We start from the raw sequence: 9,722 nt of genomic DNA on the forward strand, positions 1-9,722 counted from the left end.
CTCTCTCTCTCTCTCTCTCTCTCTCTCTCTCTCTCTCTCTCTCTCTCTCTCTCTCTCTCTCTCTCTCTCTTTCTCTCTCTCTCTCTCTCTCTCTCTCTCTCTCTCTCTCTCTCGCACTCTCTTTCTCTACCTCTCTCTCTCTGACTTATCTGGTTGGATTACAGTGCCATTCAGCACAGTGTAACCCAGGAGGCACCAGACGGCAGGCTGATTGACAAGGCTTCTGGAGGAGGATATCTGCCTGCCAGGGTCATCAAGCCTATTTGGTGGACACACACATATGGAACTATTTTAAGGTCATAAGTCTTACAGCTCCACAAAACGCATTTCAAATGTGTAAGCTGCACCTTGTACTTGCAGGGTTATTTTCACATCTGTACATTTGTTTTGTAACTGTGTGGGTTTTTTTTGCACATGTGTGTGGGGGAAAACGTATGTGTAAAATATTAAAACGTATGTGTAGAAATGTTTTGAAGTTGTGGCAAGAGAAGTGCGTACGGCTTGTGCCATGCTTTACCAACTTCTTCCTGTTCGGAGCTGCGAGCACACGGCTGTGAAACTTTTTTCACAGATCTACGAATTTTGAGCCGGTTTTCACGTGGGGGTGGGGTCATATGGCGAGAGCCAATCAAAACATCTCTTACTGCCAACCAATCAGTGTTTCGCGAGGACTTCGATGGAAACTACTGACAGGATTTTTCATTCATTCGTGCCAATGAAACAGGAGGCCTCTAGCCTGGGAACTCCCATACTGCCTTTAGTTCTACACAATCGTTTCGATCTGAAAGGCCTCGATTCATGCAGAAGATATGGTACGTAACTGGGATATAAAAATATATATGTTAGAAAACTATTTAACCTCATAGACTAACCTTGTATACGGTACATTCTAACAATATATTTCTAAAGTTTTGAGTCATTCCCGTTCATTTGAAGCGTAATTTCCCCCTTACTGTGGCTAGTTTGGATGAGATGACTTGACCCTAGCTAGCATAACATAAATGGCAGCTAGCTCTACACTATTTCGGGCATTCGTTAACAATCAGTGTTCAGATAACTAGCGCAAACGTGCCGAGATATCTTGTTTATTATAAAAATAAACGCTTGTGTTGTGCCATGGCTTATATGGTGATGACGTTTGAGATTGTAAATTTACGGGCCACAGATGTGTCTATGGTAAGGCCGACCTGACGAGATAGCTGCCTACTGAGGTTTGATTGGATATGGACATTGTTTATTTCAGAAGGAAAATGTTTGGAGTGGAATTGTTTGGAAGACAATCTTGGGACAATTTTGCTCTTTGGGTCTTTGTGCCAACCATGCCAGCTATCGTAGGGTGCTCTGGGAACTTCTTAGATCTGTTTACTGTATGTACACTTACTGAAATAAGCATTTTGTTTACATAAAATCCCTTGTCATTTCACCACTAGGTTTGAAACCCAGACAGCACGAAGCATCTTGCCGACGTCAAAATCAGATCAACAGACAGGGACATCAGCCTTCTCTTGGGAATAGGCCAGATATGCCATAACAAGAAATGGTAAGTCTATCACTACATAAGATCCATAACAAAATACTCCTAATTCTTGGGTTGCAGTTACGTCAGAATGCCCCTTCACTGGAGCGCGCGAATTTGAAATGGTGGACAACCCTGGCTTGGAGCTGTCGTGCCGAAAAGTGAGTGCCTGCCAGAACACGAGTGCCCTCATTGAAACCAATGGAAACCAATGACCAATTTTTCAGACATTTGTTACCCATTTTTGCAGATAAATCCGACACAATTTAAGATGGAAAGCCTATCAATAAAGAATCTACATTCCTTCTGGAAGTATTACAAAGAACTGGTTACAATTTCAGTATTATTTCCATAAAAGAATCGAAGAATTGTCATAACAAATGTTACAGTTTCATTCAAATAGCTCATATTAAGTGGAGGACGAGTAATGTTTCATAAGCATATTTTAGTTCATAAATTATGTAATTCATTCTGCAAAAATGTGTATAATTTTCTCTCAAAAAATGTCATTGGTTTCAATGAGGGCACTCGTGTTCTGGCAGGCACTCACTTTTCGGCACGACAGAGCCATTGAAACCCATTCAAAAGTACATTTGTTCGATGTTCGACAGAATATTTTTAATTAGACCTTAAGACATACCATGGGTCTTGTTTAAAAGCTGAGAACCTCAGCTTTCCATACCTGAAAACGGTATTTTCCTAGCATCTACCAATCCGAAGGCAGCCTACTTTAAGTGCGGAATTACTTTTCTAAAGATAGCGTTTTGTTTCCTTGGAAACGGACGCGGTTTATGTGTTACGCATACGCTATTTGACTCGGTTTTGCATTATTATGGATGAATTTCTAATCTTGACATTCTAATGGACAATCTGTGCGAGTTTCAAAATGCGTTTTTATGTAACATGGGAGTAAAATGGGTTAACAGTACGCCCGTCTGGGATTTGTTAGCTAGTTCGCTAGTTAGCTACTCTAGCAAGTAAGTGGTAATAGATATTAGAATCGATCTGTCTCAATGGCCCAAGCATAAACAAAGAAACACCAGGATTTGGATGTAATGCTATAATATCAGCAATTTGTCAAAGCAAAACATTCTGAGAACATTCACAGAACCAGTTCATTATATCCACAGCCTTGAGTGTCGGCAAATCTTTCCACTTTTGACATGATGTAGTGTAGAGACCTAGCACTTGCTAGCTAACTAGCGGGCCAGCTAGTTTAACAAATCCCAGACGGGATGTTAACACATTTACTCCCATATCACATAAAAACACATTATGAAATTCGCATAGATTGTCCATTGACATGTCAAGATTAGAAATTCATCCATAATAGTGTAAAACCGAGTCAAATAGCGTATGCGTAACACATAAACCGCGTCCGTTTCCAAGGAAACAAAACGCTATCTTTAGAAAAGTAATTCCACTTAAAGTGGGCTACCTTCGGATTGGTAGATGCTAGGAAAATATCGCTTTCAGTTATGGAAAGCTGAGGTTCTCAGCTTTTAAACAAGTCCCATGGTGTGTCTTAAAGTATAATTAAAAATATTCTGTGTCAGATCGAAAAAATGAAGTTTTGAATGGGTTTCAATGGCTTCAAGCCCAGGTTGTCCACCAGCAGCGGTAGCTCACCACCAGGGGGCAGCACTATGACGTCAGCTGCAACCCAAGAATTAAATGTGACCTGGTGGCATTATTGCGTGAATGCTTATGTTGCACACTTAAAGCGGAATTCACCTCTGGGCAATGTGTGCTGTTATCACATGTAATTTATCCTCATTTTGCATTTTACATGAGAAAAATGAAGTAATTTGCATTATTTAGTTTAATTTAATACAATTATGTGCTGAACCGCGATTGCCAAAGCTATTTTAATGTACTCAGTTAACCAGAATGCACTGCGGGAAACTAAGTAATCGTTGCCAGGTTAACGCGTCACCGAATTCGAAGGAATCTTGCGTTCTGGCTGCTCAGTGCTCGCTGCCAGCAGTCGTGGCTGGTTTTTTGACAAATGTAGGCTGATATCCGAGAGACAGATTGATGTTGTTAATGTAGACTGTTGAAAAACATAACAATCATGCATTTTCCTCACTGGGTCTCATTGCGCAAACTATAGCTACTAACAGCGAATAAAAAGCAAATGGAAAAACAAACTGTTGAGAAGTGCAACTTGTGTCGCAACTGTCGCTGTCCTCAGATTAGTGCTGAAACGGAAAATGAGAAGGCTAGCCTAACCTTATATTTAGCCTATTTTTGAAAAAATAAATAAATGCAATACTCATTCAAGAAGGAAGCAGCCTAGCCTGTCTATCTGTTTAATCCCATCAAATCCAAAGGTGAGAAGGGCTTGTCTCCGTTCAACCAACTTTATCAAAGAGCGCACGCTTTGTCGCCCTCTCTCTCTCGTGCTGGTGTTTGACCAAAAGCCGTTTCATCCGGACCTCTGCTGTTGGTCCCTAACAAATAGGCCTACAAGCCAGAGGGAATTGGTCATTTATAGACCTAAATAAAACAAATCTACAGGCTGCCTTTTAAAAATGGTCTTCATCCCATTAATTGACTCTAATGCAAGTGCAACATGAAGGAAAATCGCCCCTCGGTAAGTTGCACCGTGCGCACGCATTTCTGGGCATTCAGCTGTTCAGGTTATGCTTTCTGTTTTTAGAAGATAAGAAATGACTTGCGTGAAACATAGCTTACAAACCCACATAGGCCTAAATAGCGCATCGGGACACCCCACCGTCTCCATCTAGCCAGTTTGAGGGAGGTGTTGGGTTAGACATGCATTTTGAAGATGTAGGCTATCGTCGCTTACTTTGGCCAAGTGTTTAATTTGATTTGTCCGTTCGCGTCTCAATTGTCCCTCGAGAGGAAGTCTGTGTTTATAATTTATGCAAAATAGGCGGCCCTGACTGCCTGGGGAGTGAGCTGAAATCTACAATGACTTGACAGTAGATTTCAGTAGCCTGCCTGAGTGTGCCTTGTTCTTGCTCGTGTTGTTTAAATGCAATCAAGTCCAAGTGCAGTAATGATAGCCAGCGCATGCATTTATGGCTACCTTGTTTGCAACCTGCGTATACTGCGTAGCCTATCTTATAAGAGGAGCATGAACATCGCCAGCAGTGCAAGGAGGACGCCACGTTTGAGGATAGAAATGGTCGCAGCCTCCTTCAGCAATCCATCAAATAACTTTGAATAATCTTAAAATAAAGCCTGATTCGATTAAAGAGAACTTCACTGTCGAGCTCCTATTGTTTAGCTTTAGCCCATTAGGACTCGGAGAGTCCGTGGCCGCTGCACCGTGATCCGGACCGGACCTCAAACAATTCAGCAAGCTTTTAAAAATATATATTAATAGCATTATCCGGACAATGTAAATATCTCCATCCTCGAAACGCGTTATCTGCCTGCCTGCTGTTCTGTTCCATGCCGCCTGTCATGCCGAGGTGATTTGATGACGCGTCCAATCACCCAGCAACGTTCTAATGGCATTGTAGTCGTTATTTTTTCTTCCGGTGATTTGATGACGCTTGAAATCACCATTACTAAAACAATAAATAGCTTTTATATTTAATATAAAGATATTATATCCAGTGGCTACATAATCCCCTGTTATAATGTGGTCTAATACAGAGATAGGGCACAATATTGTTTGAAAGGTGAATTCCGCTTTAATAAATAAGGTCCTCAAGTGTGTAGAGTTTTGCTGAGTTCGTTGTTTATTTACATTTTCCTCAGCATAACTGTACAGCTGACACTTCTGCCTTTAGGCTAGTGACAATGGGCCCAAAAAGGCCTTCGTTTTCGAGATACCCCAACCGGAGGTAGAACAAAACCCAATAATGTTTTTCCTCATCTCTAGGGTGTCCCATACATGAAAATGATTCTTGGCCAAAGTGATTTTAATGCTAAGCCTAAACATTTTACACATTTTCATATGCACCTCCAAACAAAAAAAGCACCCAAAATGTGACTTCTCTTGGGTTTTGTTCTACCTCCGGTTGGGGTGTCTCCAAATTTTGAGGCCATTGTCACTGGCCTACTTCTGTATCATAACAAAGCCTGTCACTTCCACGTTTCGTTCTTTATGTGACCGAAGTCACTGGCTACTGCACCAGAGAGGGTCTCTGCACTCATTGCTGGTCCTATAATGCCATCTATTGGCGAAAATGTGCAACAGCATAATTAAACTAAAAGACAACTTCTGACAGGACAGCAAAAAGACAGGGAGTGAGAATAAGGGAATAACAAAAAGCCGAAAATGGGGGGTCCACTACACTTGCATACCTGATTGTGATGCTGTCACTCATTTTCTAGTCTATATCTTGGACTGAAAAAGGATTACATTATTATGTTTTCAGGTGTGTTGCCCCTGCGGTTGTGAAGAGGATGCTGTGGAGGTGGCAGCATGAACGTGTCACACAGACATTGGCTAAACTACTCGGTAGGTACAACGAAATAAAAGAAACCACCCCTCAACCCTGTTTATGCTGCACTGTACCTATTATAACCAGTTTTTATATAGACCATTATTTGAAATACTATGAGAGCCTTTCTGTTAGGAAACTGTACAGCAGGGATGGGCAACTGGAGGCTCGGGCGCCACATGCAGCCCAACTTCTCACTTTTAAAAAAAGAAAAAGGACAGTTTTTAACCCCCTATAAATCAATAGTGTAAGCATTCATGTAAAAATAAAGAAAAAGTGAAGTATCCTTTTGTAAATTCTCTCAAGTGCGTGGTGATGTGGCCCACTGATTGTGGTAATTAAAATGTTGGTCCACCTTATAATGAAAGTTGCCCACCCCTGCTGTACAGCCTACATCACTTGTACATGTCCTTACCAAATAGGACACTAGCTAGCTAAATGTAACTAATATGGCATTGTGAAAGTTGTATGCCTAAATGTAAACCATAATATTAAATTGTGATGGACAGAATTCAACTAAACCAACATATTACATTGTGAATGTAGTTGCACAGTGATACTGAGACCGACTTATTCCTGTCTTTATTTGCCAGGCTTCTACACTTGCCCTCAGAGTTCACATATGGTGAAGTGCACAGGTGTCCAGTCAGGTTCAGACTGATGCTGGTAACAAGAGGAAAACATGCTAATTGGTAAGTGAGATCCCTGCTCAACAAAAATCCACACAGCACAACAAGTAAGCCTAGTTTGTGGTATCAAATGTAAAATGGAAGTTTCATCAAAAAGTTGTAGAACACATCTGAATAAATTGCAGGCCATCAAAGTTGTGAATGGGCAGGGAAAACACAACCAGTAGGCTTATGAATTACTTTGACTCAGCACAGCACAGCAGATGCGATGCTACCATTCCTTGGGAATATGACACAGAGGTCTACTATTCCATTGTAAATATTGACTGGAAATGTTCATGTTTCAACTGTTTAAAAACATTGGACTCAGGGGAAAAATCTCTAGGTGTATATAAGTGAAAGCCCACCTTTGCCATTGTGACACAGCACACAAGTAGTGAAAAAAGTGAAAGCCCATTGGGAAACTCCAACTCCCATTGTCATTGTGACACAGCACTCCACCGCACACAAGTGAACACTGCACACTGCGAAATTGTATTTATGCCTCACCCGTGCAAGGGGGCAGCCCTCAGTGGCGCCCCATGGGGAGCAGTGCGGTGGGACGGTACCATGCTCAGGGTACCTCAGTCATGGAGGAGGATGGGGAAGAGCACTGGTTGAGTACTCCCCCACCAACCTGGCGGGTCGGGAGTCGAACCGGCAACCTCTGGGATGCAAGTCTGACGCCCTAACCGCTCACCCATGACTGCCCATAGAAGTATACACTGCACACAACAAAATTGCATTTTATGCCTCACCTGTGCAAGGGTGCAGCCTACATTGGCATCCCAAGGGAGCAGTATGTTGCAGTGTGGCGGGAAGGTACCATGCGTGGGGTACCTCAGTCATGGAGGATGGAGGAGAGAGCACTGGTTAATTACTCCCCCCACCAACCTGGCGGGCTGGGAGATGAACCAGCAACCTTTGGGGGCGGTAAAAACCTAACTTGCTCAGCCTCTGAGGCACATAAAAATGTGAAATTAGTTGCATTTAAAAGCCAAGACCATCATCTTGCATGAGAATGGACAGTCTGCATATTGGAATGCACCCATGTCACTTCAGGCGCCTTGGACAATGCATCGTGTATGCAGCATCAGGCTAAAATGGGTTAATAACACACACACACACACACACACACACACACACACACACACACACACACACACACACACATGCACTCTCCTCTAATCTTCTCTCTTTGCCAAACTTCAGATGACCTTTCCAGCATGTCCAACTCATCAGCATCAGGGGAGGAGAGTCGGTGAAGGTGGTGCACCATCCAGGACCAGTCATGGGCCACCAACACCTCTGCAAAATCTGCACTTCTTGTGAACCCTCTAGAAGACACTACAATCACAAAACTGCTAATAAACCATCACATACTACATCACATCATGGTTCTCCATGTGTTACTGCACCCTCGGCACAAGTTCTTTGCTAGATTGCCATCTGGCAGATGCATCAGGACAGAAATGTAGCTACTATTTGTGATTATATCTCCCCACACTCTTTCTTGCTTTGTATGGCAGTGTGTCTCTGTGTGTGTCAGAATGGAAGGTGTCGCACCATTGAAGTCAATGGGCAGTGGCATTGCATGAGGGATATAGAAGTCCAGATATCCTTGATGCTTTGGTGCCAGCTGTTTTTTTTTTTTTTTTATCTGGTCACCCACACTTCCCTCTTCATTATGTCCTATAGATTTCCATACCACGTTTTGGTGCTTTGGTGGTACGGACATTCTAACTCACCAGAAAAAAAGAAAAAAATGAAAATGAATGGAGGGTTATGTCTGGTGATTTCTGGCAAATTAGAATGCCCATAACATCAAAGTGGCACTGGATTACTCAACCATTTGCCCCTTAAAAGATAGCTTCTGCCAATTTCAATATGCTGTTGTATACCTCATGCTACCCTTGACTTGTCAGTACCCGGTGATGCTGGCATTTTTTTGACTCAGCTCTTTCTGAGATTTGAGCTATTCTAATAGGGGCAGACTTTGATTGCATTAAAAACCTTCTTAACATAGGTCTAATCCAAATACTATCCCAAAAGGTATCACTGTCTGTTTGCTAGTTGTCTGCTGATGTTGCATAACCTTTTGAATGTTATTGGGAATAAATGAAGATGTTTTTTTGAAATGTAAACAAACGTTTGTCCCCATTACAATGACATGGGTATGTGGAAGAGCTGTCCCTTACTCATGCACCTGTTTAACAAAATGTTATTTTTATTCAAGTATGCATCGTGTCTAGGGGTATGCAGTGTTTTTGTTATATAAATGGCACATTACTTTATACTGTAGGCCTAAGTTATTTCAGATTATTTAAAATGGCATCTGGGAATTCCAAAATAAAGGTGAAATAAAACACTGGTGTCCCTTTTATTTGGCTCTTATACATGGGGGGGGGGGGGTTCTTTTATAATCTTTGTAGCATATTCATCCTCTTCTCAGTTGCATGGCTGAGACTGTTTAAATAGGCTACTGCCTGCCAATACTGCACGCTTCTACTTAGTTGCATTTTAACGTTGTTATGTTACAGAGAATATAAATTGTTACCAGGTAAAAACGAAAAGCTAGTTAATGTAATGCAATTTGTTGGTCACTTGCGTCTGTCATAGTGTCACAATATTCAGTCAATGAGTGCATGGTATTTTGCGTGGTATCTGTGGGGATCAAGGTAAGCAGATCGTGGAAATAGTAGGCTATAGATATATTATAGATGTAAAATAGTCTACTGTATTAACTTACAGATGTAAAATATTTCGCTGCCTATATAAACTTAAACGTGCCGGTAGTCTGTATTCATTTGGCGCGTTGCAACTGATGTTTAGAGGTGAATATTCATTATCGCCACCTACTGCACTGGGATGTAAACGCACCCCATTGAAATCGATGGCTTGGCAATAAGCGATGTTTTGATTGGCTCTCACCCTGTGACCCCACCCCCACGTGAAAACCGGCTCAAAATTCGTACATCTGTGAAAAAAGTTTCACAGCCGTGTGCTCGCAGCTCCGAACAGGAAGAAGTTGGTAAAGCATGGCACAAGCCGTACGCACTTCTCTTGCCACAACTTCAAAACATTTCTACACATACATTTTAATATTTTACACAT

At 41.9% G+C, this 9,722-nt stretch overlaps 1 long non-coding RNA gene across 3 annotated transcripts; it reads left to right on the forward strand.

Moving 5' to 3' along the window:
- The first annotated feature begins 786 nt into the window (after positions 1 to 786).
- Positions 787 to 9,130, forward strand: LOC134440599 (uncharacterized). 3 transcript variants are annotated; one of them, XR_010032991.1, is made up of 5 exons: positions 787 to 812; positions 1,431 to 1,540; positions 5,875 to 5,957; positions 6,534 to 6,632; positions 7,821 to 9,130. It is a non-coding gene; the product is annotated as an uncharacterized LOC134440599 (long non-coding RNA). The 3 variants fall into 3 exon arrangements; XR_010032992.1 differs by lacking the exon at positions 787 to 812 and adding an exon at positions 887 to 1,176; XR_010032990.1 differs by lacking the exon at positions 787 to 812 and having other exon boundaries at positions 891 to 1,540; positions 7,821 to 9,129.
- Positions 9,131 to 9,722: the final 592 nt, after the last annotated feature.

The sequence above is a fragment of the Engraulis encrasicolus genome, chromosome 23, assembly GCF_034702125.1.
Source record: "Engraulis encrasicolus isolate BLACKSEA-1 chromosome 23, IST_EnEncr_1.0, whole genome shotgun sequence".
NCBI classification, from domain to species: domain Eukaryota; kingdom Metazoa; phylum Chordata; class Actinopteri; order Clupeiformes; family Engraulidae; genus Engraulis; species Engraulis encrasicolus.